The 9,988-nt window shown below is 31.1% G+C and overlaps 1 pseudogene; it reads right to left on the reverse strand.

The window, feature by feature from the left end:
* Window positions 1–4,556: 4,556 nt before the first annotated feature.
* On the reverse strand, window positions 4,557–8,713 carry LOC100855413 (serine carboxypeptidase-like 17; annotated as a pseudogene).
* Between the last annotated feature and the right edge of the window lie 1,275 nt (window positions 8,714–9,988).

Consider the following 9,988-nt stretch of genomic DNA (forward strand, 5'->3'; position numbering starts at 1 on the left):
TATATACATCACCATTTATTTTATATTATTAAATACATTTGAATTAAATAAATTATATTTTTAATATTAAATGTATCATCATTTATCTTATTGATTCTATTTTAAAAAATTATCATAAGTTCACTTTTAAATTTTTTATATTTATCCTTTTAATTTTATTTAATTTTGAATGTTTTTTATTTTAAAATATTAAAAATATAAATTTATTCAAAAAATACTAAAATATAATAATAATAATAATAATAATAACGAAGTTCTAATATTTTATAAATTAAAATTAATTTGATTAGATAAATAATAAATTATTAAGATCTTGATATTTTTCTATTTGATAATTTCTATGTTAGTTACAATTAAAAAATAACTTTAACATGTGTATGTTTATTTATTTTATTTTATTTTTTAAAAAAATTTTTAAATATTTATATGAATTTTGAATAATTTTCATCTATCGATATTTTTATCAAAATATCCACCGTATTTATCCGATATTTTCTATATGTCCGTAAAAGTGAATGACAATATAGATCCTGTACAATTAGTGGTACAGGGAAACCATGTGCTACCTACTTTCCGTACATGGTTCACAATTTGAGCCACCCCTTTCCCCATATCATCCTGGCTTCTACCAAAACTCCCTAACTTCATGACCTAATTAATGTCTCGCCAGCTGCACCGACTTCCCACTTCACCGAATAGTCTAGGGTCCGAGACTGTAGGCTTGAGCCCTCACTGCATGGTTGCTTAGGGAAAAGATTTTCATCTAATTAATATCTCGCCCACCGCACCGAGATCTAAGTTCCCACTGCACGGTATCGTTTGGTCGCTACACCAAGATCTACGGCATCAATGAGAGTATAGTGTCAAAGTGTGCATGAATGAGCCCTCACTGCACGAATTATCAAGTCTATTTGTTTTCCATCTAATTTTCCTTATTCTCATATATTTTCACAAAATTATCGGGTCTCTGTCCATTTACTTTGAACTCACTCCCAGACCTTGGATTCGGAATTATCACAATTCTAGAGGGGTATACTTGCTCACAAATATGGATGTATTTCTTTATTATATATTGTCCCTATCAGCATTCAACCTAATTGAAAACATTGTAGATTAGGTATAGATATAAAAAAGATGCAGACCATTAGATTTAGGCAACTTAGTAATAGTTATACTATATTATTTCCCTGATTAGTGAGAGGACTTGTCTCGAACATTAGAGTAAGCTTGTGAGGTAGATACCCTAGTATGCATGTGTTGCACATTGAATAGGATTTGTTGAGATGTATGTCATACATATAATTAGTTGGACATGCAATATCTCTTATTTGCTATATTGCAAGTGCTTTCAATCTTGAAAAATCATTTAGTTAATGTTAAGGTTTAGTGATTACTTTTAAGTCACAAAAGACAAACTTTAAAGTGGTCATACATTCTCATGTATTAGGGTGATTAATATTAATTCAACATGTAGTGAGATGGATGCTTAATAAAGATAATGCAATATTCCACTAGGGATACTTATATTCCCTTGAGCAATCCTAAGGTGAATGATCAAGTTGAATCTATGGTCATAATAATTCCATTAAATTGTTAATTAATTAATTACTTCATACAATTTACGTAAAATATTGGAGCACAATCCATATGCTATTGTGTAGTGAAGATTAATTATGAAATTATGTCCAATTAATTCCATGGAACAAATGATTTTATGGGCCACTCGAGCTACTTGTGACATGTCACAATATTTGATCGAGCACAGGAAGACCAAGGTGCATGAACCAAGTGGTCTTTTTATCCCTTCCATTTGGTCTATATAAAGCACTTTTATACTTTATTAAAAAACACACATATACACATTCTCTTAAAGCCAAGTAGCTACCATCCCTTATCCTTTTCCTCTCTTATCCTACTTAAGGTTAGGTTGCCCACACAATCTAGTGTACTCATCCAATAGGATTGAGGTATAGGATGGAGGTGAAAGGCGATAAGGAATTGAAACAATCTCCATCAATTTTAAAAGGTTAAGATACAAACATCTAACCTTGCATTATAAGGGTTGATTTTATGTATGCTTTCATTGTGTTAATGCCCCATATATATTGATCAAGCAGGTTCAACCCTAGCTTAGTAAAAGTAGAAGAAGACAAGAGAAACCACAATTGTAACTCAATTTCAATATAGAGATAATAAGCACAATTGATTTCAAAAATCTAAAATCAATTTCAAGGAGTGAATTAAAAATGAAGGGCAGAGGCCAAATTCAGTTTAATTAATTTCAAATCAATTTGTACATTGAGTAAACTTGCAATGGCATAATCTCAAATCTATTTAACTTATTTGAGGGCTATTCCAATTGAAATTTTGATTTCAAGGAGGATATTGAGGAGTTGAAATTGGTTTTCAAATGAAGATTTTAATTTCCTATTTTGTAATCAAAATAGCTATTTCAAGTCTGCTAGAAGGAGAAATTTACAAACTTCAAATTAAAATTTTGCACCTAGATAGAGCTCAAATCGAAATTTTGATTTCAAATACTTTTCATTAGAGTTTTGGGATATTTGATTCCACATTGCTTAGGTAGATAATTAAGATAAAGCCACAGTCTTTGTTAGTTTAGGAAGCTTATATATTTGCTTTATTATTAGGGTTTAGGGATGGTCCATTTAATCATACAAATTCATACATTGAGACTATTATTTTCCTTTCAATAAAAGTAGTAGTTTTCTTCTTTTTTACACATTCAAGATGGCCTCCATCTTCATCTTCCACAACCTGTCGTCATTTCCGTCATTGAACTTCACTATTGTACTTTGTAGTCAACATTCTTCTTTCTCTATTCTTGATTCAGCTGTGATACTAGATGTTGAGTTTTTATCCAAATCCTCAATGAATTGAGATATAACACCAATCCAAGAAAACAAAGAATACAATACCAGAAATCAAAACATAACAAAACTAGTAGGATTTACATAGTTTGGATCCAAGATTGAATCCTACATCCACGGATCAAGATCACCTCAAAAAATCTACTAAGATTGAACCATTTTAAACCCTCAAGAATTTTAAGAATCATCAAGCTTTTACTACAATATAGAGAAGAAGACTCTCACTCTAAAATCCTTTCACTTCTTTTTGACAATTCATAAAAATCACCTCTTTGTTTTTCTTTTCTTTTCACACTTTTATACATGAGTACATGACAAAAAAGTGTTAAGCAAACAGGTGTGTCAACTCACACTTGCAGTTAGTTAATCAACTAACTTGGCTTACGTGGCTAATCAATTTTGGACTATCAATTTCCACAATTTATTTTCTAGTTAAAAGCCTAGTCTAATAAGAGAATGAAATCTTAGAAAAATTTAAAATTTCTATGCGAGTATTTTATCCAAAATACTTGTTACTCTCAAATTTTAAAATTTATTTTCATGAATTTGTTCTTCTTTACACAAACTAATAAATATTTTACCTTAGAAAATATTTTCAAAGAAATTCATTTCTATCAAATCACTAAGTTTGCTTAAACCTTTTGGTAATGTCCTTTAATGACAAATTATCTCTCATGAAAAATTTCAAAAAAATTACTATGAAGTGCAAAAAGGAAACTTTTAAGTTATGAGTTTTTGAAAACTTGAAAGCACCTTATCTAATTAGGAAAGATTTAAAACATATTTGGTAGTGAATTAATTAATTTATGAATTAAATTTCTTGAGTGAAACTCCTAAAGTTAAACCTTTTTTTTCTTTTTTTACAATTAAACTATCCACAAATAAATAATACAAACTCGTATTTTGAAGAAAAAAAAAACCAAAGAATATAATAAAATGAAATTTATTGAACTAATTTTTTAAATAAGCTTCAAATTAAATTAGGATGTCATTTTTTTTTTATCTTTTTATATTTTCTATTCATTTCATCAAAAATTTATTTTTGTGTTTGCTAAATAGTCAAATTTTAAATATTACACAATTATTTAGAAAATAATTGATGCTATACATTTGAAAAGATTAATTGATTAGAATTTTAGAAGTATTTATTTTCAATGCATTAAAAAGCAATCATAACCCTAGATTTGACTATAAAACAATGTTAATCAATAATGGTTTGTTTAGTAACAATTTTCTATTCTTAGAACCAAAAAACATGAAAACACGTTCAATAACCAAAAAATTGTTTTCTATTCTTAAAAACAAAAACAAAAAAAAAAATAGATAATATATGTGAATTTTTTTCAATTGATTTCACTTATTTTCTAAAGATTATTTTAAAAAATAATTATGCAAATACGAAGAATGACTAAAAATAAAATATTATATATAAAAGTTATTTTTAAAATTATAAAAAATAAATTAAAAACAATTTAGGTTCTCAAACAAATATTTGTTTTATAAAACATTAGAGAATAGTTCTCAAAAACTCTCTCAAAATTATTTTCAAAAACGGTTATCCGATAGGACCTAAATTTCCACTCAATAAATAATTTTATTGCAGATTTTGGGAATTCTTAAGAGTACTAGAAACTAATATTATCATTGCACTGGAACTGCACAATCTTGATGCTGAGCCCACGAAACAATGTATGCATGCATTCAAATATTATTTTACTTATAATTAATGGTCATTACATAGATTCCCCTAGCCAGATAGAAGTCTTAACAAGAGATTGCATTCACGTACGATTAAAAAGGATAATAATGGATCCACCTATAGAACATCTCATAACATTCCCTGCGCTTGTACTCAGGAGGTGAGTGGCCAGCTCCCTGTACAAAATAACAAGAATATATATCCCAATAATTACCTTTCAATTAGCTATACTTCTGTGTATTTGTCAAACGGGTAAGAAGAATATTAAGGTGATGGTTTTCTTTTCCTTACCTTTATGGTTGAATATGTTAAGCGATAACCATTGTTGGTGTACTTTCTTGTGTACCTGCAATTATTTTGAGAGTTCAATTAGAAAGAACAGAAAATCAATCAAACAAGGATCTGGAAGTTGATGTAGAACCCTACCCTGCAACTTGGCCGTCGACGTACCACGGTCGCCAATCGCTGTCTATGGAAATATTGAGAGATTTTATCCATTGCTCGATGCCCCCATGTGGAATAACCATATCATGATCACCACTGAAGGGAACAGAAAAAATAATGTTTGATGAATGAAATTAGAAACTTAGAAAATTCATCTTTGGTTTATACTTTAATTAATGAAGCTATGTATGTATGATATGATGTTAGACTAATTATCAATGGTCAAAAACTAAGTAAAGGAAGCTGTAAATAATCACCTGAAAACTAAAACTTGCAAGCCTGAGTTGGTGAGGTTTTTGTGATATCCAATGACATTGTTGACATTCACAGTGTAAGATAGGCTAATGTTACACCTGAAAAATTCTTTTACTGTTCCCTGGTTGCAACATCACAGAAGCATCTGTATCAGTGAGATTATGTTGAATCTAAATGGCTTATCTCAAATAAAATTCACATACATACTGGTCTAACGTAGAGGGCCTCTTGGACACTTTTGTAGTTCGTCCATATATCAGATAGCAAATACTCGAAATTCTGTGAAAGAGAGGGAGATATATATAGGACTATAGTTTGCTCATTTGTGAAGCTATATGATTAAACTTAAACAATCTACAACAAGAAAAACATTTAGAAAGAAAAGGGGTTTACACGACACCAAGCATCACCAGTTGTGTAATGTGATGGAAGGAGGAAACTTTTTGAATTCTCTTGGAGTGATCTTCGAATTTCTTTGTTTTGTTTTGGGGTTAAGAAACCACAATTTGGCTCCAAAATATTCTGGAGGCTTATTTGTTATATGCACTGCAAAGATCAGACAGAGTCGGTACTACTCATCCTTCGTGCCCAAAAAACTTAGAGAAATTAAACAACATGCAGAATGGAAAAGACACAAAGCTATTAATCCATCAATATTTTACCAGAAGGATAGATTCAATAGCCTCTACACATTTTGCATTGGAGGGCTCTACATCAACATATCTTCCATTGCAACTTGTTTTGGCAGCCTGAAAAAGCACAAACCATTAGATTTTCACAATAATATTTAGTTTATATGAGATTATTACACATTCAAGAAGAAAAAACAATGCCATTTGGGTGAAGGAATTAAGGGAATCAGATATAAGTGCCATCCGGTGAGCATATACTATTCTTGAGTTTTTTTCAAGAGTGGTATCAGTATGAGGACATCCAATCAAGTATCCCTGAGATCATTCAAAGAACATTATATTCATCTTCAAAGACTCAGAAACTGTAATACATAGATAGTCTATAGTCTAACTGGTCATATTACTTTGAGATTAATGTGGGGTTCTTCTCCAACTTCATTTCCTGCAAGTCAATAATCAATCAACCTCCAAGACTTGATATATAGGATGATTTGATTCAAAACATCAAATGAAAAGCCCACTTTTACAATATGTAAAAGATATCATAGAATTGAACCACGACCTCCCATCAAACTAAGCTCTAACATCATATTAAACAACTAATCCTTTTAAAAGCTTAAACTGATAAGATTTAGCTTCAATCTTACAATATGTCATATTACTCTTTAACACATAACATTTTTTATTAACATTACCATCTATTATTTCTTGAGCAATGATGGGAGCAAGTATGCCTGAATAGGAATCCGTCCCAAGAAAGAATGGATTCGAGTTGAAATCCAGGTGATCATTCAACCACTGCATCACAACTCAAATAAGACAGAAAATGAATTCAATTATAGCGATATAGGGCACAAATATCACTATAATTGCTAAACAAAAATTAGGCCAACTCAAATAATTTTCTTAATTCTTTGTAGCATCTCAACTCACATTTTTCAAAAACTCAATAGTCTGAATGGCGGACAATGTGTCTGAGGTGGTGTAGGCTTGGGTTGTCGTTGCATAGGAGAAGCCAGTGCCCACAGGTGCATCTAAAAATATTATGTTGGCCGTCTGGAATATCATCATCAACATTTGAGGAAATTAACTTTACTTCATCACCTAGTCCTACTAAATCAGATCCCATGAATTTGGAATTAAACACAAGTAGCAGTATGAAATTCTGTATATACATACCTTGGTCCATGAGTGTGGATAAAGTAGCAATGTTGGTAAGCCACATGTATAATCTGTGGTGTTGAAAGCTACTGGACCTGTTCAGGATAATAAAAATGTCTTTCGCTTTCTGTAAGTAGTTTAATCAATTTTGAAATTCTTAAAAATAAAAAATAAAATGGATCGGTTTTGATCCCAAATTCCAAATTTTCATGGATCGTTACCTAACTTTCCAAGTCATACACGAGCATGACTCTGCATGAGTGATGAGTGTAGTAGGTAAATAATCTCAACCAACTACCGTCATTGGTAGTTGGAACACCAATAGGTGTGGGCGGGTTCAAATGTGAACTTTAATATTTTTTTTATATTTTTGTAAAGCTCTTGTGCCCTTTACGTAGCCGAATTAGAAATCCTTAAAAGTCATATACAATCTCCAAACAAATAAAAAATTAAAAAATAAAAAATTGTTAGGTAGAATAAAGAGTAATCAATTACCTAAAATAGTCATTAAAATATCAAAATTATGAAAATATCGTAATTGGATTTTACTAAAATGTGGGGTAAAAATTTTCATCACAAATCTCAATAACATGAAAATTGATCAAAAAAACATTAAAAAAATTAAAATAATAATAAAAATATTTTATTAAAAAATTTAATGTATGATAAAATTTATAATGTTTCGTGATAATATACATATTGAATTTAAAAGTATATTGAGACAACAATGAATTTAATTTTCATATATTCAATAATATAAATGAAATGATGATGTATATATACTCATTTTTTATTTAAAAAATAATTATATTTTTTTTACATTTAATTATAAATAAAAATATAAAAATGATCATAATAGCTTTACATTTTCAAAAACAAGTAAACGTGATTTCAAAATTAAATAATCAAAATTTATTTATTTATTAAAGTCTCATTTTAATATTTCATGAATAACATATATAAAAAGGTGACAAACGTGCCCTAATGATTGCGCTTTTGGGCCTCCACATACATTCGGCGGCCTCGAGCCTCGCCCTTTTTATTTTTTTCCTTTTTAATGGGATGCTTACGTGGATAAATTATGATCAGAATATCGCTCTCAATTCGGCCCTTGCCTATAGTATGAAAAATCTAGTAGAACTCAACAATTAGAAAAAGAAGTGGAAATCTTGGCATACCAACTTGATAAACGAAGCCATTCAAGCCAGAACAACCAGGGCCTCCATTGATGTAAAGAATAAGAGGGTCAGCTCCAGGGTTGCACTGAGACTCCACAAAGTAGTAGAAGAACTCTATATCACCCACGCTCACATATCTGATCAATTCAGCAACTCCATTATCAATTCAAATGATGAAAATGTAACATAGACCATGAATTATGATCTCCACAGAACTGACAACATACTTACCCAGTTTCAAGCTTAAAGGGAAGCTCGCCGGAGAAACCAGGCAGAGTCCTGACAATGTTTTGAGACACTACTACAGTTGCTGAGAAAAGCAGTAGAGGTGGAAGCAGAAAATATTGCAGATTCATGGCTCTCGTAGTTGCTGCAGAGTGATCGGAGATCAACCCTATTCTATTTTATTTAAGACATGAAGGTCATAGATGTTTGGGTTCTTAACCACATGATTAGATGGGGTTGAATGTAGGTTAATTGAATATTAGGTGGAAGAAACATGAAGGTTAGATGAAATCAAGTCAATCTCACACAAATAGAGACTATTAATAGTCTGATGTGATGGGTTAATAAAATATGACTGTGCCCATTTGGAAGTGCTTTTGCAAATTTATTTAATTATTCAGCTAGATTGTGTGTCCTCGTGCTCTCATGATTATTATATGTATCTAATAATAATAATTATTATGACGCTTTTTTATAATTACTTCTCATTTTTTATTATATTACCTAACATATATAAATTTAAAACAATTAAGGCTCTGTGTCTATGTATATATATATATATATATATTTAGATATGCTGAGCTTTATAGTTGGTTAGGAGAAAGTTCCAAAATTCATATAGCACTTTTTGTATTCTGTTTTTTACACAGTTCAACGAAGGAAAAACCGAGCTATTTTTTCCTTTCTTCAATCTTCATTTTCTTGAAACCAGTAATATGGTATCGGAGCTTTCCCTTTTGCTCGCCTCTGTTTCTATCTTCTTCTTTTTCACCTAATGCCTATGAGATCTGGATAGACCCTTTGGGAAGAGCTTAAGAATTTTCAAACCCTATCTGTTTGCCATTGTGGTGGAATGCAAGCTTGGTCAGATTATCAATAGCAAGAATATGTAATCCAATTTTTAATGGGGTTAAACGATTCTTATGCCTAGACCCAGGGTCAAATTTTGATGATGGAGCCTCTTCCACCTCTTATGAAAGTTCTAGCACTTGTGATTCAAGAGAAACAACAACTGAATATCAACTATGGATGATCCTCTAATTCTGGGTAATTCCAATTCAGCTTCAGCAAATGCTCATACTGGCAGTGTTCCTTCTAAAGGAAATCGAGAGCATCCTCAGTGTGTCTATTGTGGTCTTCAAGGGCATACAATCGACAAGTGCTACAAGCTTCATGGGTATCCCCTTGGTTACAAACCTCGATCGAAGAATTCAATGGGTTAAGCTCAAGCCCATCAAACCACTTCTGTTGTATCCGGTGATACGGGCTCTACTTCATCAGATGCAACATTGAGCGCTCTTTCCTCCAGCTAATATCGACAACTTATTGCTTTGCTAAGTTCACAACTGCATCGAAGCACGATTGCCACTCCAGAATTGCAAGAGCAGGGAGCCCCTTCAGTCTCAAATTTCCTTGGTAAATATTATTTCTCATCTTCCTTTTGTCATAATTCGATTCCACCCAATTCCTGGATACTTGACATCGGTGCTACACATCACGTGT

Source organism: Vitis vinifera, chromosome 3 (genome assembly GCF_030704535.1).
Source record: "Vitis vinifera cultivar Pinot Noir 40024 chromosome 3, ASM3070453v1".
In the NCBI taxonomy this organism is placed as follows: Eukaryota; Viridiplantae; Streptophyta; class Magnoliopsida; order Vitales; family Vitaceae; genus Vitis; species Vitis vinifera.